Source organism: Pipistrellus kuhlii, unplaced genomic scaffold (assembly GCF_014108245.1).
Source record: "Pipistrellus kuhlii isolate mPipKuh1 unplaced genomic scaffold, mPipKuh1.p scaffold_m20_p_21, whole genome shotgun sequence".
NCBI classification, from domain to species: domain Eukaryota; kingdom Metazoa; phylum Chordata; class Mammalia; order Chiroptera; family Vespertilionidae; genus Pipistrellus; species Pipistrellus kuhlii.
Genome location: NW_023425520.1, coordinates 1,422,772 through 1,446,978, shown reverse-complemented (window position 1 = coordinate 1,446,978; position 24,207 = coordinate 1,422,772). Strand labels below are relative to the sequence as shown.

At 46.1% G+C, this 24,207-nt stretch overlaps 1 protein-coding gene across 9 annotated transcripts in view; it reads right to left on the bottom strand.

Moving 5' to 3' along the window:
• Positions 1–21,597, bottom strand: part of GATAD2A (GATA zinc finger domain containing 2A) — a 111,963-nt gene extending 90,366 nt beyond the window's left edge. For 3 of the 9 annotated variants that reach the window (XM_036450486.2, XM_036450481.2, XM_036450488.2), the window contains exon 1: positions 5,105–5,416. The gene's annotated coding sequence lies outside the window, so the exon portion shown is untranslated. Of the gene's footprint in view, positions 1–5,104; positions 5,419–21,464 lie in introns of those variants that run through there. The other 6 variants (XM_036450479.2, XM_036450483.2, XM_036450482.2 and 3 more) reach the window with 5 other exon arrangements.
• Positions 21,598–24,207: the final 2,610 nt, after the last annotated feature.

Sequence of the window (24,207 nt, the reverse complement as noted above, 5' to 3'; positions counted from 1 at the left end):
ATCGCCCAGCCAGCAGGCTCAGTGGTTGAGCATTGACCTTTGAACCAGGAGGTTATGGTTCGATTCCTGGGTCAGGGCACATGCCTGGGTTGCAGCTCGATCCCCAGAGAGGGGTGTGCAGGAGGCAGCCAATAAATGATGCTCTCATCATTAATGTTTCTATTTCTCTCTCCCTCTCCCTCCCTGAAATCAATAAAAATCCTATCCTAGCTCTAACCAGTTTAGCTCAGTGGACAGTGTGTGGGCCTGCGGATTCAAGGGTATGTACCTTGGTTGCAGGCACATACTCAGTAGGGAGTGTGCAGGAGGCAGCTGATCGATGTTTCTAACTCTCTATTCCTCTCCCTTCCTCTCTGTAAAAAATCAATGATATTTTTTTTTTAAATCCTATCCTATCCTATAAAAGCCTAATATGCAAATTCTCTTCAGGCAGGAGTTCCACCATTCGCTATGACATTCACTGACCACCAGGAAGCGGCCAGAACATGGTGGGCATCACTAGCTACCTAGAGGCAGGGGTGACAGGAACAAAGATGCAGTGAGAATGTAGTGTCCGCAGAGTTTGCTCTCACTCCCCCTGCTACCCTTCACCTGGGACACCAGGGCTCAAGTCAGCTCCCACAAGGAGCCTACCCCACACCTATGCAGCCTCTTCCGGGCGAACCAGGACCACAGAGTCAGGTTCCCCGTGGGTTTCAATTCTCACAGGAGCCAGTTGGTCTATGAAGCCAGCCAGGAGAGAGCACGCTGGCCCAGAGGCCCACGGTGTCCAGCTATGCTCACTACATCTCAGCGTGGGGACTTGGGCGCCGTGACTCAGGCAGAGTGGGGCACACAAGGGCACAAATGCCATCCAGAGGTCAGCTGGGACCTGCCCTTCCATACCAGATACTCATGCTTCAATAGCTGGCCAGACCTAGGGACCACATCCATGCACGAATTTTGTGCACCGGGCTTCTAGTATACATAAAAATTAAAAAAAAAAAAAAAAGTTCTAGATCACATTTGTCAGAATCCACATGTGTACAGGGTATGTCCCCAGCTGGTACTTTTGTTTCCAAGAACACTCACTATTTTCACCTCATTCCACCACTTCAGGTTCTCTGTCTTTTTAAATTTCTAGCTTCTTAGCACTCTGCCTTCCTAATTCAAGTCAGAGATATAGATTTGCTCAGTTAGTACAAATAAATTTCATTAGCCCTGGCTGGCATTACTCAGTGGCTAGAGAACTGGCCTGTGCACCAAAGTGTTGCTGCACTTTGGGTCCTAACCAGGGCCAGGTATTGTACTTGCAACCCAGGTACATGTTGTTAGGAAGCATGTTAAGAAGCTAGAGATTCAATGTGTCTCTCTCACATTGATGTTTCTCTCTCACTTCTCTTCCCCCCTTCCTTCTTTCCTTCCACTCTCTCTGAAAATCAATGGAAAAAATATCCTCAGGTGAGAATTAACAGAAAAAATAAAATAAAGCCCTAGCTGGTTTGGTTCAGGGGATAGAACATCAGCCTGTGGACTGGAGGGTCCCAGGTTCAATTCAGGTCAAGGGCATATGTCCAGATTGTGGGCTCGATCCCCAATGGGAGGAGTACAGAAGGCAGCCGATCAATGATTCTCTCTCATTACTGATGTTTCTCTCTCTCTCACCCTCTCCCTACCTCTCTGAAATCAATAAAAATGTATTTTAAAGTGAATAAATAAAATAAAAATAAGTACCATTACACCTCAAAGAATAGCAATCTAAGACCAGATGGTCTAACCTCCTAAAAAAAAGTTCAGATAACTCAAGAGCATTCAATTCTAACAATCAACCACATTAACAGGCAGCACAATTCTGTAAGCCTCAAACTATAACACTGCCAACTCGTTCTTCTGGTTCTGCTGCACTTCCCGACCCGACATAACAAGAAAATCCCAGAGATGCTCTATAACCCAGGACAACTTGCCTGTTTCATAATCTTCCTAGTTTTCTACAATGAGCATAAATTAACTCAATTACCAGGGAGAAAACCATCTATGGAAAACAGGCTTGGCCATTTCAATTTATGACACAGAAACACTTAAGTCCAAGCAGGTATTTCTCCAGAAAAGCACTCGAGTTGCCTCTTTTAGAGGTTAGCACATGAAAATCCTTAACTTAATTCAGTGGTAAGGTCATTATTTTTGTTTCTGTTGAGAATTAATATATTCAAGACTCTGCAAGTCATTCTTAATCTTCTCCCAAGAAAATGCCAACTTTCTAATAGTTTTGTTATCTTCCCACTCATGTCATTCAGGAGCATCCTTCAGTTTTCTGCTACTTAAGACCCAATGGTTGTGAGACTCACTGTAACACATGGCCTTCAGTCCCTCCTTACCCTCTTTAATCGAGTTTCACTGGTCTCAAGGTAAATCCCAGACCCTCTCAGCCCCAAGGCTGGCCATCCCATCTCCCTTACATGTATGTGTGTGTGCGTATTCACCAGATTATGGAGTCTTCTCCTTGGACCTTGTTAAATTTCCCCACAATCATGAGATTAATTATGATTCCTCTCCCACTAACCTCACCATAAACTCCACTAAGCAAAGATACTTAGCACAGTGCTGGAGCACAGTACACACTCCAATATTTATTGAATAAATCAACCCAGAAATCACCACTTGCAATGCCAGAAAGTCACAAAATGATGCAAAGCAAATGAGAAGCTACTAAAGAGCTGAAAATTGTTTTTATTCAAAAGATGTTCCTTAAAATCATAAAAAATAGATACCAAAAAGTTTTTTAAAAAGCCTAAAAAGAGATTTTATTGTTGACTTTTTGGTATAAATCCTTACAAATTTCTACCAAGAGTGGTAGTATTTCTTTCCTCACTATCAAAATATAAGAATGTAGGATCTCCCAAGTGATACTGCATTAATAGAGATGACTTGACATTTAAAAAAATGATGTCATCTAAGTGGAAATAACAATGCATCCAAATCACTAATAAAGAAACATCCATTCTCTATACAATAACCAAGATGAAAGACAGTCCTCTATAACCGTGGTCGGCAAACTGTGGCTCGACAGCCACACGCGGTTCTTTGGCCTCTTCAGTGTGGCTCTTCCACAAAATACCACAGCCTGTGCGAGTCTATTTTGAAGAAGTGGCGTTAGAAGTAGTTTAAGTTTAAAAAATTTGGCTCTCAAAAGAAATTTCAATTGTTGTACTGTTGATATTTGGCTCTGTTGACTAGTGAGTTTGCTGACCACTGCTCTATAAAAACTAGCTTCAGAATCTTGGGGGAGGAATAAAAGATGAAAGATAAAGGACTGCAAGGGAGTGAGATGAGAGTATAGCAAATCACTCAAAATTCTCATTCTAGACTGCTTCCTTTAGAAAAGGGCCACCTTTCCTGAACTGGAAGCTGAGGAAGCGAATGCAAAGAGGCGGTTCTTCCGTTTAGCTCCTTAAAGACCAGCTGGTAACTCTGAGGACAAAGCATGACTAAAATGGTGTCACCAAGTCATCCTATATCTCCAAGCAGGGGTGCACTGGAGCCTGGACAAGTAAATGAACCTGTTTTAAAAGCCCCCAGGAAATGCTCACACACTGGATTTGCAAATAAAACATTCCTGGGTTCTGGTGCCCCACAAAGCAAGTTCAAGCCCAGCTTGCCTTTCCACCACTCAAGAGAGCCTCAATTTCCTCACCCATAAAGAGAGGACTATACTACCTCCTCCTTATCAGATTGTTACCGGTATTGAAGATGTCTGTGCACTAACCTGGGCATACAGTAGGCAATCAAATCTGGGGTTTAGTGTTATCTATTAGCACTTCTCCAGAGCTTGCTGTCAGGTCTAACAAGCTACTGATCTTACCATATGAATCACTAATACTGATCAGGTGCCAGCAAACATTATTTTACATAATCTAACTTAAAATAAAATTTGTAACCGCTATCACAAGAAAGAAGAAAAAGAATATCAGCAAGACTAAAGCAAATGCACAGAAGTCTGTCCATCGGTCAGGTTCTCTGTGCTGCCACAGCCAGAAGGTGTCACTGTGGGAAACAGACATACAGAGACTTAATAAGCACTGTGAACTCCAAGAAAACTTAAAGAACTAAAAGGGTGAGGAACAGAGAAAAAGGCACAAGTGACTCACCCGGACTTTGATCTAATGAATCCAAAGCTCTTAAGATAAGGATGAACTACACACCTAAAGACCTTGGGTCAGATACACAAAATCAAGCAATCCCTGAAAAATTACCAGGATAGAGCAGAAGCATGTACTCAAAAGTGTTCCCATTCATTTCTGGGTCCCTGCGTGCTCACAGACCAAGTTAAGCTCTAAGCTGAGGCCCTGCCCATAAGCCCTTCCTCGTTAAAGTGATCAATTCCGATTCTTGGCAATAATCCCTTTAAAAGGACAGCTGCTGCTGTCTAGTTACTGATGCAGACCCATTCCAGGTGGGGGGAAAAGGACTCAATAAAACCACTGTCTACTAAGGCAAATTTAAAATGTAGGGCCGGGTGAAAGGCTGAAGCAGAGAGGGGAAGGATCCTGCAACTCCCGGGGGTCAGGCAGGAAGGGCGAGAGCGGAGGGGGGGAGGGTTGAGGGCCAGCCCTGCGGGCGTGGGCGCGCGGGGACTCTTATTCTGACACGGGATCCGCCGCCGTCGCCGCCACGGGGTCCAGCGCCGCGGCCGGGCCCAGCCAGCCTGGGACCCCCACGGCCCGCCCGTCCCCCGCCCCTCGCACCCACGTGCCTCCCGCCTGCCACCCCAACCAACCCGCCAGTCCGGGCCGCTCAGAAGCAGCGCCTCGGGGCCCGGCCTCTCCCTGGCTCTGGTGAAAACGCAGGAGGTACTGGGCGACACCGCGATTTGCCCAGACCCCCGCCCGGCCCCCACGTGCCCGAGCGGCGACAGGGAGCGGAACTTTCCAGGGCAGCACGAGAAAGACGCTCCCGCAATAAAAGGAGTAAAACTCACTCGCCCTCACTTTTTCACACTCACGCGGGGGTCTCTCACGACCCCCAGACCCTGTCTGGTGCGCGCCGCCCCCGCCGCTCCAGACTCCCCTGGGCGCCCCTGGCCCTGGTCCCCCAACCCGGTCTCCAGCAAGTTTGGTCCGGAACTTACCGGGCCGCGGGCCGGCCGGGCCCTAGGGCAGCGCGCAGGTTCGCGGGACCGTGGGGCCGAGGGACGGGGGCGCCCGCGGGGCCGGGCGGCCGAGGGACCGGGGGCGCTGGGCCACGCGCTCTCGTTCCGCCTGTGGAGCCGCCCGGGCCCGCGGCGCACGCTCCGCCGGTCCGACCGCCCGCGCCGCCGGCCAGATAATGCGCCCCTCGGCCGCACACATGGAGCCCGGCGCCGGCGTCACCGCCCGGGACATGCGCACCAGGTCAGCGCGCCCGGCCCGCGGCCCCCAAAACACCGGGGAGCTCTTAAAGGCGACGCCGCCCTCCCGCGCCCGACTGGGCGTGGCTAAGCACCAGGGGCGGGGTCTGTGGAAGGGCGTGGTCGGGAGGCGGGGTAATGCTGGCCCCGCCCCCGGAAGCAACGACCTCCGGACCGCGCTCAGGGGTTTGGTTTCTCACGCGGGCCCAGGAAGGCTCCCAGTGCAGGACAGAGGGGTTGCGGCTGGTTCAACCACCGCAGAGCCAGCCGGCCGCGCCCAGGGCTGACTCACGACGCGCTCACGACGCACACACTGCTGACCTCACTCCAGCTGAGCTGCGGACCTCCAGCAACTCTGCTGCTTCTGAAAACCGAGGTCAGCATGCCTCCCCAGCCGAGTCGTCACAAAGCAGCTCCCCTCTAGGGGATTGACTCTAAAGCATCACTTTTCCATAGCAGTGAAGAGATTCTACGAACTAAGCTCCAGACCCATCCACTTCTAGACACTTGGGGATGGCTGCGCTCCCTCTCCAGTTACCTCTCAATATGCCCCAGTGCCTTTGGGAGAAGATTACCCTCCCCACCCCCCAGCCAAGAAAGCAAATCTGCACCCTTCCCTCTCAGTGACATGAAGGAAACACGTGAAACACAGGTGAACCTGAGAGAGCAGGGCCTTTGGGGATATAAAGCAGAACATAATTTCAATAGGGAAAATATAACATTACAAGAAGCCTCTCAATGTCAAGATCCCGTTCTGAAGAACTGCCAAAAAAGGCAGGCCCTTTTCATGTTTTTCCCCCCACGTTAATACAAATAATTTATGATGAGACATCTAGACTCCTAAATAATAGGGTTTTTATAATACATCCTAATACATATTCATACAATTAAAACAAGTTTCTGCCGGGACTGGTTTGGCTCAGTGGACAGAGCGTCGGCCTGCAGACTGAAAGGTCCCAGGCTCGATTCCAGTCAAGGGCATGTACCTTGGTTGTGGGCACATCCCCAGTGGGGGATGTGCAAGAGGCAGGTGGTCGATGTTTCTCTCTCATCGACGTTTCTGACTCTCTGTCCCTCTCTGTGTAAAATCAATAAAATATATTTTTAAAAAAACAAAACAAGTTTCACCAACTAAACCTTTACCACTTGTAATGCACTCTGATATTTTTAAAATATGTTTATGACATTTTTAAAATTGATCTTTAAAAAGGAAGAGGGAGAAAGAGAGAAACATCAATGGGAGAGAGATCATTGCCTCCTGTAGGCTCCCTGATGAGGAATCGAACAGGAGACCTTCCCATGCAAGATGCTCAACCAACTGAGCCACATGGAACCGGGTGTACTCCGATATTTTCTTTTTCATTTTTTAAAAATATATATTTTTTTATTTCAGAGAGGAAGGAAGGGGAGAGATAGAAGCATTAATGATGAGAGAGAATCATTGATTGGCTGCCTCCTGTACGTCCCCCACCGGGGATCAAGCCCGCAACTCAGGCATGTGCCCTTGACAGGAATGTTTGGAACCTGGGACCCTTCAGTCGGTAGGCAGGTGCTCTATCCACTGAGCCGAACCAGCTAGGGCTCTATTTCATTTTTTAAAAGAGAATCGATATAATTTCGACCCATGATTGCTCTTGACTTCAAACTTGAAAAACACTTAATGTAGAACAAGTTTTAGAAAAACAATTGTTTTTCTACTATGTGCTTCTCCCCATCAAGTTCAAAACAGTCCATCTTAATTTTGCATTAAGTTCCACACATAATTGGCAACTATTTTTTTTATTGACTTTAGAGAGAGAGAAAAGGGAGAGAAACATCTGTTCGTTGTTCCACTTATTTATGCATTTATTGGTTGATTCTCCCCACTCCTCCCTCCACAGTGGTTGATTCTTGTATGTGCCCTGACCAGGGAATAAGCCCACACGTCAGCATATGGAATGATCAACTGACCTACCCAGCCAGGGCCATAAGTGGCAACTTTTTTCTGTTGATTCCACCATCCCAACCCCAAAATCTTCCAACTGCTTAATGCAATATCTGACACAACCTCCCCTGGGTAAAAAGAGAAGCATTCTTCAAATCTGAAGAGAGAAAAAAAGAGAAAAAAAAGATACGAAATACAAAGTGTTGACCCCCAAAAGGCATACCCTGGCCCAGTTTTGTCAGCAATTTGCTTTGTTACAAAACAATTCAAATTCAAAAACCTGTCTTATTCTCAAACAGGTGACTTGGTATAGGAATGCAGAAAGCTCCCTGATCCCAAGTGCAAGGATAGGTTAAAGCAAATATCCAGAATTTTCCCTCTAATTCAGCAGCTGTATATTTTAAGAAATGCTGTACTCTACAAAAAAAAAAATCAGATTATGTATATTAAAGCAAAATATTACCTACTGCTCCTCACCTGGGTCTTGATTAATGCTAACTTAATTAACTACAAACAGCAAAGTGTGGTAAGGTGGGAGACCTGAGACTTGAGATAGATGTAGGGATTCCAGAGCCTGAGCTGGCACACTCTGTGTGAATCACCAAGGCGACAATCACGGTTTTCAGAGGGAGGCATCAGCTGCAACATATTAATGACACACCCCTGTGGACTGAGGTGTGCACTGGTGACAGGTGGGCTGCTCCAGTGGGCGTGTCAACTCCAGCAGGGAAAGCAGGAGTGGGGGTGGGGTGACATCATTACAAGGTTTATTTTTGAGATAGGAAGAGAGAACCAAGTATATAAAATGGAAAAGGCAACAGTGAATCCAGACCTGTTTGGATTCACTGGTTCTCAAGCCGGTGAATGCTCAGGCTGCTTGCTCTACTGAGTAGAGCAGCAGTGGGGAATCTTTTTTCTGCCAAGGGCCATTTGGATATTTACATCATTCAAGGACCATACAAAATTACCAACTTAAAAATTAGCCTGCGCCCTAACCGGTTTGGCTTAGTGGATAGAGCATCGGCCTGAGGACTGAAGGGTCCCAGGTTCGATTCTGGTCAAGGGCATGTACCTTGGTTGCAGACACATCCTCAGTAGGAGTGTGCAGGAAGCAGCTGATTGATGTTTCTCTCTCATCAATGTTTCTAACTATCCCTTTCCCTTCCTCTCTGTAAAAAAAAATCCATAAAATATATATATTTAAAAATTAGCCTGCTATATTTGATCAAACATTTAATTAACTCACCCCTAATACTTTGGCAGGGCCAGACCAAATGATTTTGCAGGCCTTATATGGTTCTCAGGCTGAACATTCCTCACCCCTGGACTAAAGGCCGCCTCTGGCAGAAATCGGTTTGGCTCAGTGGTAGAGCGTCAGTCTGCGAACTGAAAGGTCCCTGGTTCAATTCCGGTCAGGGGCATGTATTCAATATGTTGGTTGCGGGCACATCCCCAGTAGGAGGTGTGCAAGAGGCAGCTGGTCGATGTTTCTCTCTCATCGACCTTTCTAGCTCTCTAGCTCTCTCCCTTCCTCTCTGTAAAAAACCAATAAAATATATTTTTTAAAGGCTGCCTCTGTGTCTACCTACTACTGGACTAAACAGCAAATAGCTGGGTAATTATGAAATATGATGCAATCACCTTCAGATGCCATTCTAAAGCTGAAGAAACTCTTACAGACAACTATAGCTAGAACCATATTTTTCTTGAAGTTTTTTCTCTATCCTAAGAATAATATAGTCAATTAAATATTGATACCAATTAATATAATATTTTAAAAACGCTTGTTAGCTCAGCTGGTGTGGCTTAGTAATCGATTATCAACCTAAGAACCAGGACGTCATGGTTCAATTCCTGGTCGGGGCACAAGCCCAGGTTGTTGTGGCTCAGTTCCCAGAGGGGGCGTATGGGAGGCAGCCAATCAATGATTCTCTCTCATCATTGATGTTTTTACCTCTCTTTCCCTCTTCTTCCCTCTCTGAAATCAATAAAAAAAAAATTTTTTTTCAAAACTTGTTATTGCCTGGCTGGTGTGGCTCAGTGGTTGAGCGTCGACCTATGAGTTAGAAGGTCAAGGTTTGATTTCTGATCAGGGCACATGCCCAGGTATCGGGCTCCGTCCCCAATGTGGGGCATGCAGAAGGCAGCCAATCAATGATTCTCATCATTGATGTTTCTATCTCTCTCTCCCTCTTCCTTCCTCTCTGAAATAAAAAAAAAAAATTTTTAAACAAAACAAAAAAATTTAGTTCAACAAAATTTTCTTCCAAATTCACTTTAAATTTCATACCCTTCACAGGCAGATCCTTGCTAATGATAGCCAAGCCTCTTTCTTCCACCCTAGCCACTACAAAAATATTCTAATTATCTTTCTAATGTATTTATTAGATAAACTTCTAAACACCATCTGAGCCTGTTCTTGCACAAGAGAAGAGTGACTAAAGAAAAGAAATTTGGGCCAAAATCCAAGTTCCTGTCCTCTTTTATAACAGAAATTGGTCAAAGGCTTCACAGTGTGTGAAACTGACTGAAAAGGAGTAACATCACCTACTGAACGTTTAAGGTACTGTACTTTTTTGTTTCTAATAAGGAAATTTATTTAAATTTTCTGAGGGACAACATTTAAGACGTCTTATATGATAAACACTAATAGACAAGAACTATCTAAGATACCACTCATCCGACCTCAGCAGGATGAGGAGCCTACTGACACCAGCTCCAGAAGTTCACAGGCTGGTGGCACACAAGGACACAGAATGATTTCAATGCAGAAAAAAACATTCATAGGAAAAGATTGAGGAAAAGGTTGTTCCTCTGCCTAGGGAAGGGTCTGGCAAATCATTGTGGATAGTACATTTGAGCCAGCTTTAACAGATGAGCATCCAAAGCATCCAAAATGACAGAGGCAAAGGCAAAGGCCAGAGCTGGCTACACCTGAAGATCTTCCATTTAACAACTAACATTCCCTAGTTGTTAAATGGCAGATCTTCCAACTTAACATAAGGAGGAAAAACATTCCTCCCAAGGATTTTCCTAATAGGGTGGGTACTCTCCCTCCTTCCCTGGTGCCCAGCATTTCACAATAGAAAAATACAGGTTTTTTTCTACTTAGTTTTCTCCTTCACAGCTTAATAACAAACACCAGGCCCTCTTTGCATGCTGACCTAGTCAGGCCTACATTTTACCAACTTATCATTTGGGAAGAGTAAGATCTCTATTTCAAATTCAGGGCAAAAGTCAACCTTCAATAGAGATATTCTGAAAAGTAAAATATAAAGCTTTGAAGCTCTATAAATATACATATAAGCCAAAAACTTGAATGCCATGTAAGTTAAAACACACACACACACACACACACACACACACACAAAAACATATGCCATGTTAAGAATTTTAGACCATCTTAAATGATGAAAATTCTCAAAAAAAATTCAGAAGTAGCCCTCAATTCTGTTCTCTTGAAGCTCCTTAAGAGATTAAACTACACGTAGACCGCATATCATTACAAAGAAGTATAGATGATCTGATTTCACTAAGCCATCATTGGTTTCTGATTTTAAAGTGCCTATTGAAAGCTCAATTTAGATATGATTTTAATTTAAGTTTTATCTTAAATCCCACTATGGCACATTTTATAAGACTTACTACATTTTTTTTTTTTTTTATAAGTTTTTATTGTTCATATTATTACAAATGTTCCTTCCCCCCCCCCCACCATTGCTCTCCTCCACCAGGTTCCCACCCCACCCTCTGCCCTTTCCCCTCTCCCCATTGTCCTCATCCATATGTGCACAGTTTGTTCAGTCTCTTCCCACGCCCCCCTCTCCCCTTTTCCCCAAGAATTGTCAGTTCACTCCCCTTCCATACCTCTGATTCTATTATATTCAACAGTTAATATTGTTCATCAGATTTTTTTAATTTCCTTGGTTTTTAGATTCACTTGTTGATAGTTACGTATTTGTTGTTCATAATTTTTATCTTTGTTTACTTTCTCTTCTGAAAGAACCCCCTTCAGCAATTCATATAAATCTGGTTTGGCGGTGATGAACTCCTTTAGCTTTTTTTTATTAGTGAAGCTCTTTATCTGGCCTTCGATTCTGAGTGATAGCTTTGCTGGGTAGATTATTTTTGGCTGTAGGTTCTTACTATTCATCACCTTGAATATTTCTTGCCATTCCCTTCTGGCCTGCATGGTTTCTGTTGAGAAGTCAGCTGACAATCGTATAGGTGCTCCTTTATAGATTACTACCTTCTTTGCTCTTGCTTCTTTTAATATTCTCTCTTTGTCTTTTGCTCTTGGAATTTTAATAATGATGTGTCTCGGTGTGGTCCTCTTTGGATTCCTTTTGTTTGGAGTTCTATGCGCTTCCTGGACTTGTAAGTCTAATTCTTTCCCCAGGTGGGGGAAGTTTTCTGTCACTATTTCTTTCAGTATGTTTTCGATATCTTGCTCTCTCTCATCTTCTGGGACCCCAATAATTCTGATGTTGGTTCGCTTAAAGTTGTCCCAGAGGTTTCTTACATTATCTTCAATTTTCTGGATTCTCTTGCCTTCTAGCTTCTGTGGAGGAGTGTCTTCTGGCTCTTTATGTTCCAAATCTTTGACTTGATTCTTGTGATCTTCCCTTCTGTTTTTAGGACTCTGTAAAATATTTTTTATTTCAGACAATGTATTCTTTATGTCTTGTTGATCCCTTATTAATTCTAGTTGATCTCTTTTCATATCCTCATAGGCCTTATCCATCTTTTCTAGGAAATTCTTGAAAAACCTTATAAGCGTAGATTTGAACTCTATATCCAGACGCTTTTTGTCCTCCATTTCTTTCGTTTGTGATCTATTTTGTTGTCGCATTTCGCAGGTACAGATGGGACGGGGTTTCAGGGTGGAGCCTGCAGCTTTGGCTTCCATCAGCCCCGCCCTATGCGGGTCCGTCAGAGCTTGCTGCCGGCGCCTCTGAGAGAAAGGTGCCCTCGATTTTCGCCTGCTGCCAAACAGTCTATGCTCTCCCCCAATGAGCACGGTATTGGGGTTCAGTTCAGTTGGAAGTGGAGTTGGAGGTGGCGTTCAGAGCAGTCTGGAGCCCCAGTCTCCTTCCCGTCAGGGCAATCCCGCGGCACAGCCGACCGTCCCTTCTCTGTGCGCAGTGTGCGCACCGCTGGGACCTCCTTTCGCCACTTCCCCGGGGTTCCGCCTTACAGCCCGGCTCCCTATGGCTGAGCCTGAGTCCCTGGGGTCTGGCTTAAAACTGGGGATCAGAGCAGTCGGGGGCCCAGCACAGTCGGAGTTTTGTCTCCTTTCCGCTTGGGAACGCCCGTCAGGCACTCGGCCTCCCTCCTCTCCGGCTCCGTCCTCTCCGCGCGCTGCGTCTCCGTACCTTGGGTTTTTCCAGCTCCTCCGCGCCTCCTTCTGGTTTTCTCCTTGCTTCTCACTGTAGAATTTCCAGTCAGTCAACCTTCCTGTAATTCTGGGCAATGTCCGTTTTATATTTTAGTTGTATTTTATTGAAATTGTTGTGTGCGGCTGCGGCTAGGTGTTCACCTGGGCGCAGCCATCTTGGATCTCCGACTTACTACATTTTTTCAAAATATATTTTTATTGATTTCAGAGAGGAAGGGTGAGGGAAAAAGAGAAACATCAATGATGAGAGAGAACCATCCATCAGCTACCTCCTGACAACCCAGGCATGTGCCCTGACTGGGGAATTGAACCATGACCCCTGTTTCCGATGCTCAACCACTGAACCATGCCAGCCAGGCAAGAGTTCCTACCTTTGAAGGTAGAATTGGGCTTTATTTATTAAAAGTACCCAGTTCAGCCGAAACCGGTTTGGCTCAGCGGTAGAGCCAAACTTAACATAAGGATCTGCGGACTGAAAGGTCCCAGGTTCGATTCCGGCCAAGGGCATGTACGTTGGTTGCGGGCACATCCCTGGTAGGGGTTGTGCAAGAGGCAGCTTGTCGATGTTTCTCTCTCACTGACGTTTCTAGCTCTCTATCTCTCTCTCCCTTCCTCTCTGTAAAAAATCAATAAAATATATTAAAAAAAAAAAAAAAAAAAAGTACCCAGTTCAACCCGGCCAGTGTGGCTCAGTTGGTTGAGTATTGTCCTATGCACCAGGAGGTCAGCAGTTCAATTCTCCAGCAACCCAGTTGCTGGCTTGATCCCCAGCAGGGGACATGCAGGAGGGGGCATCCCATAGATGATGTTTCTCTCTCAACAATATTTCTATCTCTCTCCCTTCCTCTCTCTCTCTCTCTAAAATCAATAAAAGATATATATATTTTAAAAGGTACCCAGGTCAAACTCTGACTTTTAGAGGAGCGTAACTTCCACAGGTCAAGGGAACGCACCAGGCTGTTTTTCACCACCAGGTCCCGGCCTGTACCCACGCTATTCCTCTCCTCAGAATGTCTGGCCACCTACTTACTAACAAGCACCTCTCTCCACCACCCTTTCCTTTGCTGACCCTCTAAATCGCCTCCTCCTTCCCTGATACAATTGCAGCACCTCACTAAACTTACTAGTTAACATGCCTGTGTTTTCCTAGTACCCTCTGAGCTCCTATGTCCAGCCAGATGTCTGACCCTTAGCAAGTTATAATAAATGAATATTTCCATCACCCACAAAGGAGAGGCATTTGCAAGCACACATTGCAGCCACATAGAATATAGGTTTGAATCTTTTGCCTAGTTAGTTACCCTGTTATGCTTCAGGAGGCACTGCAAGTCCTTATGGCAAGAACTGTACACCCAGTATAAGACTACAATGAACTGAGGGAACTCAATAAAAAAAATCAGCCAACCCAGGAACTTGTAGTTCACAGGCCTTTGTCATACAAAGAAGCCTGTGACCCCAATGTGAACTGGTTAGATCTTAAGCAGTATTAACTGCCATGTATAGCTGTCCAACCTGGAGAGAAACAGTCAGCCTTGATATGATTCTGTAACAACCCATTTATAAGGCGTCTACAATAATCTTTGATTGCTGACTTAATGCTTACCATCCATACCCCACAAATAAGGAGACTGAGGCTCAAAGAGTTTTAGGCCACTTGCAGTTAGGTCACTTTCCTGAGGTAACAGAGCCAGCAAATGGTGAAATCTGGATACAGACCAAAGGCTTTCTGACTCTAAAGCTTCTACTATAGACAGGGCCTCCCGTGGTACTTTTACAAAGCAGAGAAGGCAAATTAACGGTAAGCCATTCTTAGAGAGCACACTCTTGCAGAAGTACCTATCTACTGTCTGCTTCCTTAAGTTCTATACACATCTCCTAGCATCCCTCTACAAGCAAGCTCCTGCAAGGAACGCTGTGATAATGAAACAGGGAATCATCCTGTTGGCCACTCTGCCAGAGTTCTGAGTTTGTGAGTACATTAGCTGAGCCCTAGAACTGCCAAGTGCTCCCAACTCTAATAAATCAGCTTAGCAAGGGAAAAGTAATGTTTTCTATGCTCAAATTGGGGCCCAAGAACACAGACTGGAGGGCTAAGGAACAGGAAGTGAGGAGGGCGCAAGCATCCACTTTCCAAGGACAGCAGAACCCAGAGGTGAGAGCCTAGTCACACGCGCAGTTGCATTACTTGTTCACGCCCACTTCCGGCTGGGCCTTCCTCTTCACCTCCAGAGACAGTCAGTACTTGGTAGAAGGTAAGAAGAAAACAGACGAACCAAAAACACTCCTCTCCTGGGGAGCCTGTGCTCCAAATGAGTATCCACCCTCTCTCAGGCTCCCTCAGCAATATACTTACCTAAGAAAAGCCCCTGTCACCTAACTGACCTATATGAACTAATATCAAATCTGGCCACAACATGGGAAAGTCAAAACAGCATTTCCCCAAACCCAGTGTAAGAGGGAACCCAAGGACAGAAAGAACACCATGCACCATGAACCTACCAATACACAACAGAGCAATCTATTTGAAATCTCACTTTTCCTATGCCATAAATAACCAAGCACTTCCCTTGCCTGAATTATTTTTTTAAGGTTTCAAACAAGGCAGGAAGGGCTTTTAGAGCTGTTTATCTCTGCATAATATGCGCTGCCATGAAGAAATGCCACAGGATTCCAAAACACACTACCACCAACTTCAAGAAAAGCAAAGCTGAAAGTGCTCCTGACCAGGACCATCCCAGACCTCTCTCTCTAGTTACTCCAAAATTACAGCCACAGTTATCCTGGACCAACCAATGCCAACAGCCAATAATTAACTGGGAAAATGCCGTAATTTCTGCCTTGTTATAGAGAGAGAGGAAACAGAAGCAAAGAGTCCAGTGAGGAAATTCGAATAGTGAGGTTTCACTTCTAAACATCCAAGAAACTCCACCCCAAGCTTCCAACACCCATGGATATTCCCAATGAAGCCCTATGATATTCTTTCATTCGTTCATTTACTTGTTTGCTACTGGGATGTAAGCTCCTGGAGAGCCCACTGCATCTGTCCTGCTGAAGTGTCCAGCATGGCTCATGGCAGGCACACAAACATTGCTGAATTATTTGCTGGCATAAGAAATTACATGAGCCAAAATATTTAACACTTTCTTTTAAAAAATGTATATATTTCTTTACTGATTTCAGAGATGAAGGGAGAGTGGGAGAGAGATAGGAACATCAATGATAAGAATCTTTGATTGGCTGCCTCCTGAACACTGAGGATCGAGCCATATGCCCTGACCGGGAATCAAACCCTCATGACCTGGTTCATAGGTCAACACTCAACTACTGAGCCACACTGATCAGCCTTTACACTTTCTATTTTTCAATCCAATTTAAATTACACTTAAGAAAAAAGAAAAGAAAGAAAGAAAACCTACCTATGACCAAATAGGAAAATCTATGGTAAATAGAGCCCTTACTTGAGAGTTCAAACGTCCCTTGTATGTAAGTTTGAAGGAATAAATTTGTATTAAACAAAGGCAGCCAGGCTGCAGAGAGGATAGAGCCAAGCTTAATACCAAAAATAACACCATCCATTCATTTGGATGGAACGACTTGATAGAGTAGTTATTTCCCAGTTCCAAAAGAGTTCAACTTCTTTCTTATCATCAAGATCCCACGGGATTTAATGCCCCCTGTGCTGTCTCCAACAGGAAGGAAACCCTGACTTCCCTAGCTATTTCAGTTATATAAATCAACAGTTTATTGTCCAGAGTTAGAAGCTGGGCAATGTTGGGACGCACATGCCTTTTAGAGCTGCCCACCAATGGATAACCATATTACATTACATCTAATAAATGTACCTCGATCAATATTATTTCTAATTATCCAAGGGTTTTTATTGCTGTAAGGATCTTTCAATTAAAAAAAAAGTTTAAAAAACTTCCTGTTAGATAAAAGAGACTGGGTAGTGGCGCCACCATCCACCAGAGTGAAGTCTTATGCACACAAGAGACACAGCATAATTTCAAAAAAGGATTTTTACCACAAGGCCCTTGCCTTTTAAAGTTGTTTACCTTAGTTCATATATGTTAATAATAATAAACTTTGCTCCTTTCCCATAGAATGGAATAACTGTCCTTTAACGAATTAAGAGAAACTTAAGATAGGTGGATATTTCTTGGCCTCAATAGTAAAGTCACTTTATGTGTGTGTGTGTGAGAGAGAGAGACACACATGAAGGGAAGGAACAGGGATATTTCAAGAGGTGGGGAGAACCCCTTTCCCTCAAACTTGGGAGAAGCCCAATGGGGACCTAGCTGAGATTGTCACCCATTATTTCCCTCTGCGTTTTAACTATCTGGAATATGTGCCATCTGTACACACACTAGGAAGTGAAAAAGGCTGGGTCCAACTCACGGCCATGATTAGTGAGGGCTTTCACTAATTGCTAAGAAAAAAATCCTCTAACACACACACACACACACACACACACACACACACCAAAAAAAAAAAAAAATCTGTCCTGCCTACCCCAGCCCTCAACCCCACCCCCATAGCTCTCTATCCTGGGAGCTCAAGGTGAATTCTGATCTCCTCATGGGCACTAAGCCACACACTGGCCCTCTCAATGTACTATTATTGTGTTGTGTCAAATGCTTTTATACATCTCTTTCCCAGTCTTTTGTCCCCAAATCTGATCCATTACCCTAAAAAAACAGTTCTTATTTCAAGGTTCTAATGTTTAAAAGACCACTCACCAGGTAACTGCTGCACATCACTCATTCAAGAAGTCTCAAAATATGGATATGATCCTTTAGGTTTATGGTACTCCTATCTTTGTCCCACAATTCCTAAAGTTCATTATAATCTATTTTGCCTATGGCCCAATTACAGTAATATATCTCCCTACTTGCCCTTAACTCATAAATTACCCCTGCCCCAGCCGGTTTGGCTCAGTGGATAGAACGTCAGCCTGTGGCCTTTAGGGTCCCAGGTTCGGTTCCGATCCTTGGTTGGGCTGCAGGCTCCTCCCAGGCCTGGACCCTCCTGATCAGGGCACGTGTAGGAGGCAATCAATCAATGTGTTTTTCTCACATTCATACTTCTCTTTGTCTTACCTTCTCTCTTCCACTCTCTCTAAAAACAGTGGGAAAATATCCTTGGGTGAAGATTAAAAAAATAAATAAATAAATAAATCACCCCATTTTACAGAGGCAGAAGACAAGGCAAAGGCAAACACAAATGTCTGCCACACAGCAAATCCGCCTCACATCTGCTATCTGAACACATAAAATTTCTACAAGACCCGGGGAGGGGGGGTTGGGGGGGGGGGGGGCAATGGGTTTTGCAAGGGACATACCAAGTTTCTTTCTCTTCAGGCATATTTAGCCTGGCAGAATGTCAAGCACTTCCTGGCCTGGGAGTATAGGACAAAACCGTAATCTCCTGAACACAACAAACAACCTTTATTGCACACCAACCATGTGTGAGGCACTGTGCTGCCCTCCTCCCCCGTTCATTATCTCAGATTCATTTGTTCTTTCATAGCATTCATACGTCTAGGAAGCACTTCCCATCTGTAAGCATCTTCACACACATTTACAGAGATATGACCCCTTAAATATTTAGTAACATACCAATTTTGTACCATAACTTGTCCAAATCCACACTACTGGGGAGGACTGATTCAGGCCCTTGACTTCAAAGCTCCCCCTTTCCTTAACACCCTATCTTGCTGGTTCTATGGATTTCGTTTAAAATAATAAATGTGTCAGCACTTCTCTGCCCTGTTTCAGGACACCCTAAACCCTGAGCTTCCCATCATCTTTCCCCTGCCATTCAGGGCAGAACCTACAGCTGACCAGGAAAAGGCAATAAAAGAGCAACCAGGTCTGTAGCACCTTCTTGCCTGGACTTGACTACCCCAGGAGCAGAGGGCCCAGGAAACTCCAAACACTTCTCCACAGAAGAAAATAGCTCGAGTTGAAACTTGTGTCCACATGGTCCACCGACAGATTTAGAACTCAAATTATAGCCTCCGCAGGAGTCTTCACAAAGAACTCAAATTAAGCAAGACCCAGATGGAAACGAACAGGAGAGAGACAGCCTGAAGTCAAACTGTAAAGTGAACTGCAATTATAGCAGAGTCAGAGAGTAGAACTCGTTGAAATGCTAAACCAAACAGGAGTTCAGCCTATATTTCTAAACTCCACTTCAGGAATGTTCTCTCCACTTTTTTAGCTTGAAACTTGTGCATGGACACAAAGTGGTTGCAAGTTACTCAGGTTTCAAACTGAGTTCATTCCCGTCCTTTGGACCATCTCTCAATGCCAGCATTCATCTACTTGGGCTCCAGAGAGCTCTGAGTTTGGCAAAGCAGATAAAATTAGCTACTGGAGTGAACTTGGAATATAGGGAGGGCCATTAAAAACAGTACACATGAGATTTGTAAAGCCACGTAAAAACTTCCTTTGGCCAGCCTGAAGTCATCTAAAACACAAGAGAAATTAAGTCAAAACCCCTGTCCCTTGCCTCTGTTCCACCCTTCCTGGAACTAAGGTGACCCATTTCCTGCTTCTTGCCTTGCCTTTCAAATCAGAGTGGCCCACAAACTGAGGAGCCGCTAGAGATCAAGCGGTAAGTCAGAGAGTCTAGGATGAGAAAATGCAGCAGAAAGACATAAAGGAGCATTTTTTTTTTCTCTCCCCCTACTTCCTATGCAGAGGGAGGACTAAGGCAAGGGACAGGAAGTGGATCAGTCCCACAACTTGATAGTGTGATAAAGGACAGTGTTCCAGCCCTGTCCCTCCTGCCTCTATACTGGCCTGACACCATGGCTCAAAAACAGAGGAACCAAGGTGGTCATCTGGAAACATAGTCTGGTCCCCCCAAATATAGCAGGTCCTAAGGGACAAGAAAACAGTGATGCGTGGTGTGTTTTTTTGTTTGTTTGTTTGTTTGTTTTAATCTCTGTCTCCCAATTTCCCTTCTAGCCAAAATCTCTCTGGTCTCTGGAACCTACGGTAAAAGTTCAGAGAAGACCACCCAATCTGGCAAGAAAGAATACTGAAAGGAAGGCACATTTCTCCTTCCAGAATGGAGGTAAGTGGGTGCCACAAAGATACATAAGGGAATCTTGAAGTTGCAAGAAGAAATGAGGAGACAGTTTATCCCTTAAAGAATCAGGAGGGGGAAAACAAATCTAAAATAAATAAATAAACAAACAACTTTTTAAAAAAAGAGAAAATCAGGAGGGAAACCTCAGGCAAGTGGGAGGGGAACCCCTCTGAATGCAAGAGGACCCCCTCAGTGAAGTGAAATTTACCATGTCTCTCATCAGAAGAGGGGAATCTTAGAAAAGTGGAGACACACTTCAGAGATGTGTGGGAGCCCATAGGAATAAGACATATCATATTAGGGGGAGAACCTCTGGAGAAGCCAGTGACCCCTCCAAACATTATAAGATGCATAGATTAGTAGGGAACCCAAAAGAAATGGCAAATAATTTTTGAAAAGTTAGTAATTCCCCCCGCCCCCGAAAACTAAGGATCCAATCAGGTGTATGGGTATTTCAGAGTAATAAAGGGCCTCAGGAAAATGGAGACACTCATCAAAAAGCAGAGTATTCTGCCCTGGCAAGTGTGATTCAGTTGGTTAGAGCAACATCAGGATATACCAAGGTTGTGGGTTCAATATCCTGTGAGGGCACATACGAGAAACAACCAATGAATGCATAAATAAATGGAACAACAAATCGATGTTTCCCCCTCTCTCTTCTTTCCTCTAAAATTAATACAATAAAAAAATAAGGGGGAAAAAAGCAGGGTCCCATCAAAAGCGGAGATAGCTCAGAAAAGTAGAAAACACCTTCAAGAAGGATTCTGCCAGAAGCAGGAACACCTCAGATTAGTTCGGGGACGCTAGGCTGAAGAAGGAGGTCACCCAAACAAGTGGGAACAGAAAAAAGCAACTCAGAAAAGTAGAGGGAAAGGAGACCTACGAAAAGTGGGAGACACCATAGAAAAGTGGGTCCACAGCCTAGGGGCCTGGCTCAGTGGGTGACCGCGACCTATGAACCAGGAGGTACAGGGTTCAATTCCACTCAAGGGCACATGCCCAGGTTGCAGGCTTGATCCCCAGTGTGGGGTGTGCAGGAGGCGGCCGATCAATGATTCTCATCATTGATGTTTCGATCTCTCTCTCTCTCTCTCTCTCTCTCTCTCTCTCTCTCTCTCCCCCTTCCTCTCTAAAATCAATACAAATATATTAAAAGGAAAAAAGAAAAGAAAAGTGGGACAACAGCTCAGAGAAGCTGAGATCTCCTCAGAAAATTAAGGGGGAGGGGGAAATCCATGGAGAAACCAGGTGGTCTCAGAGGTGGGGATCCCCCTGAGAAGTGGAGGGATCCCAAGAAGCAGGAGTGTCTCCTGGGGAAAGCGGGGTCCCTCGGGGAGGCAGAAGATCCCTAGGAAGACAGGTAGTCCCAGAGAGGTGGGGAGCTGCCCACGGAGAGCCGAGGCCCCTCAGAAAAGCGGAGGGTACATGAGAGAAGGGGGCTCCCCTCGGTTAAAAAAGGAGTCTGTGGGGTCCCTCACAGAGGTGAGGTCCCTCAGAGAAGGAGAATCCCTTGGAGAAGCGGAGGTCCCCTACAGAAGTAGGGGATTCCTTCACAGAAGCGAGCCCCGAAGACAAGAAGGTACACACTGGAGGCGGTCCCCTCGCAGAAGCGGAAGCCCCAGAGAAGCCCGGGGCACCGGAAGCCGGGGACCCGCCACCAGCGGCGCCGGCCCCTCACTCACCGAAGTTGCTCGGCGCCCCCAAAGGCAGCTGCTAGGTCCCGGACGGCCTCGGGTTGCCGGGTCGGATCCAGTCCGCTCGGGTCCCGCAGCGGCAGCTCCCTCAGGTGGGTCCGCGGTGGCAGCAGCGACAGGACGACGGACGGAGGACCGACCGACTGCGCGGGCGACGCGAGGCGCGCTCGGGCGGCGGGGGTGCGCGTGCGCGCGCTGGGGCGCTGACCCCGGGCGGGAGGAGCCGCCGCGCCGCGCTCGGAGCCTCGGCTAGGTCTCGCCGCTCTCTCTCACACTGAAATTGCCCGCTTCGCAGCCCGGCTTCCTCGGTTGCTAGGCAGATTTCGCCTCGCACACTTCCGGGTTTAGACGCGTCCTGCCGAGTGGCGGCGCCGCAGGCCAATGAGGTCCGGGCGGGGCTCCAGGGATCCGCGCCCCACAGAGGGCGTGTCCAGCCTCACGACGGACAGCGACCGGTGGCCAATGAGCGCGCGGGCCGGCTCGCTCTCGGAATTGCTCCGGCGGCCTGGGCGGGCTCAAGGAGGTGGCATCGAGTAACTGACAGGTGGCCTGCCAATGGTAAAGTAGAGCGGGCCTCAGGACCAGTCAGAGCCCTGTTGGGGCGGGGCTTAGGCTTAGGGGCGGGCACCGGGAAGGGCAGGGCCTGGGAGACGCGTCAATCCGTAGCCGGCTCGCTCGGACCCTGGAAGGCGGTTCGACTGGGCTGCGGGGCGGCCAACAACTGACTGGGCAGGGGGTTCCCTGCAGTGCTCAGCAGGGGCGCCCCACCCACAATGCACCGGAGGCAGCCTGGGCCGGCCGGGCAGGCGAGGAACCGGTGGTGGGCGGGGTCGCGTAAGGCGCGCTCTGAGGAGACTGGGCGAGCTGTGGCCCCGCCTTGTTCTCCAGGATGGATTCATTCCCCCCACTGCTCCTTTCTGACCGGACTTGTGGGTCCGACCCTCTTCCGAGGAGAATCTTTGGGGGTTCTTGCCCCCAGCCCCTGTTCTGAGGAGAATCTTTGGGATTCTTTGCCTGACCCCAGTTCTGAGAAGCTTCAAAAATCTTGCCCGTGGCTCCTCTTCTGAACAGAAACTTGGAAGTTCTTGCCCAGCCAGTTTTTCTCAGGAGAATTGCCAGGACAGGGCTGATTTTGTAGATTCGAAACCCCAGCTCCCTTTTCTAAAAAAAAACTTGAGGAGCCTCGGGCTCCTGCCCCCTTTACTAAAAAAGAATTTGGATAATTCAGGTCCCTAAACTCACTGCCTTTCCCTAGTGCTTGGAAAGTATACTCTGCCTTTTCTGGGCATTATTGGGGGGCCCTGGTCCTCTTCCTCCATTGTCTGAAGAGCAATGGGGCCTTCTATCTGAAGATAACGTTAAGTTTCTATCTTGTGTGACCCTCCCCCAAACAGGAAAAATTTGGAACCTCAAGCACCCATCCTCTAAACAGAATTACAGATTAATGCCTCCTCACTCCTTTTACTAAAGAAATGCCATGAAGTTGTGCTCCCTGAGTTTTTTTTCTAAGCAGTGTCTGTTTCAGGAAATGTTCGATTTTTCCTAAATATTGTGACCATTTGAATTCTCTTCCCTAGAAAGTTGTGGGGACTTATACTTCCTTTTTTGGAGAAACTACCCACTTAGCCCTCTTTCCCCTTTTTTGAGGGGAGTTTTTCTGTGCAGCTCTCTACTCTTCCCCAAGGATCAAATCTGTGGCCCTTCCTGATTCTGTCCCCTGTCTCCCAGTTTCCTCTACTGGGTGGGGCCTTTCCAAGAAGCAGTTTTGCTTTCACCAACCTCCCGATAAAACCAATGAGTTGCTCCGTGCTGTGCCTAGTAGGTGTTAGAGGCCTTCACTTCTGTCTTCTCCCAGTTCGTCTGAACACCTTGCCTGATTCCCCCTCACCCTCTCAGAATCCAGTTTCGCCCTTAGTAGGGAACCATTGAATGGAAGGGTGAAGAAATCCGCAATGAAAAAGACCCACAATAGAATTTTTTTTTTAATTTTTCCAAAAAAAGAAGAAAAAACAAAGACCCACTTACACTGTGAGGATTTAATATGGCAAACTTTTATCACTCCCCCTTTTTGCACAGAAGTGTGCAAGATACTGAGATACCTGAATTATAGGACAGAACTTGTGAGCCAAGGTGAATACAACAAAGGAAAAGAGGCCTGTTAGGCCAGGCAGAATGTTACAGTAAAGAGATACAAGAAAATGTAGGAATAGAAAGGAGGAAGTGATTAAATGAGATAATGAATGTGAAAGTGCTTTGTAAACCATGAAGCAGTGTATTAGCGTGGAAAGGATTATTGTTATTGTTACAAGTGGGCTGACATTCCTCTAAGAAAAGTAAAGAATAAAATCTGAGAGTTACAGGGAGGGGAGGTTGGCAGGGAGCCCTGTGAGGCCTGCCTCCCTGCGTGAGTTGAGCCTAGACCCAGTGGCAAGACTGACAAGAGTCCTTGGCTAGGGAAGGAAGATACTGAAAACATGAAGGCAGCATGTTTCCAAAGCACCTTGTTTACACCTTTGGCGTAGCATCACATTCTGCAGAGTCTGAGACAGTCTGGTTGGACAATAAACACTTGACCTTTGCCGAAATGGGTTTGGCTCAGTGGATAGAGTGTCAGTCTGCAGACTGGAGGGTCCAACCCCTTCACTTTATATATGAGAAACTGAGAAGTCCAGAGGACAAGATGACTTGTTCCTATCCCACTGCTAAAACTTTATGGCTGGCCCTAACTGGT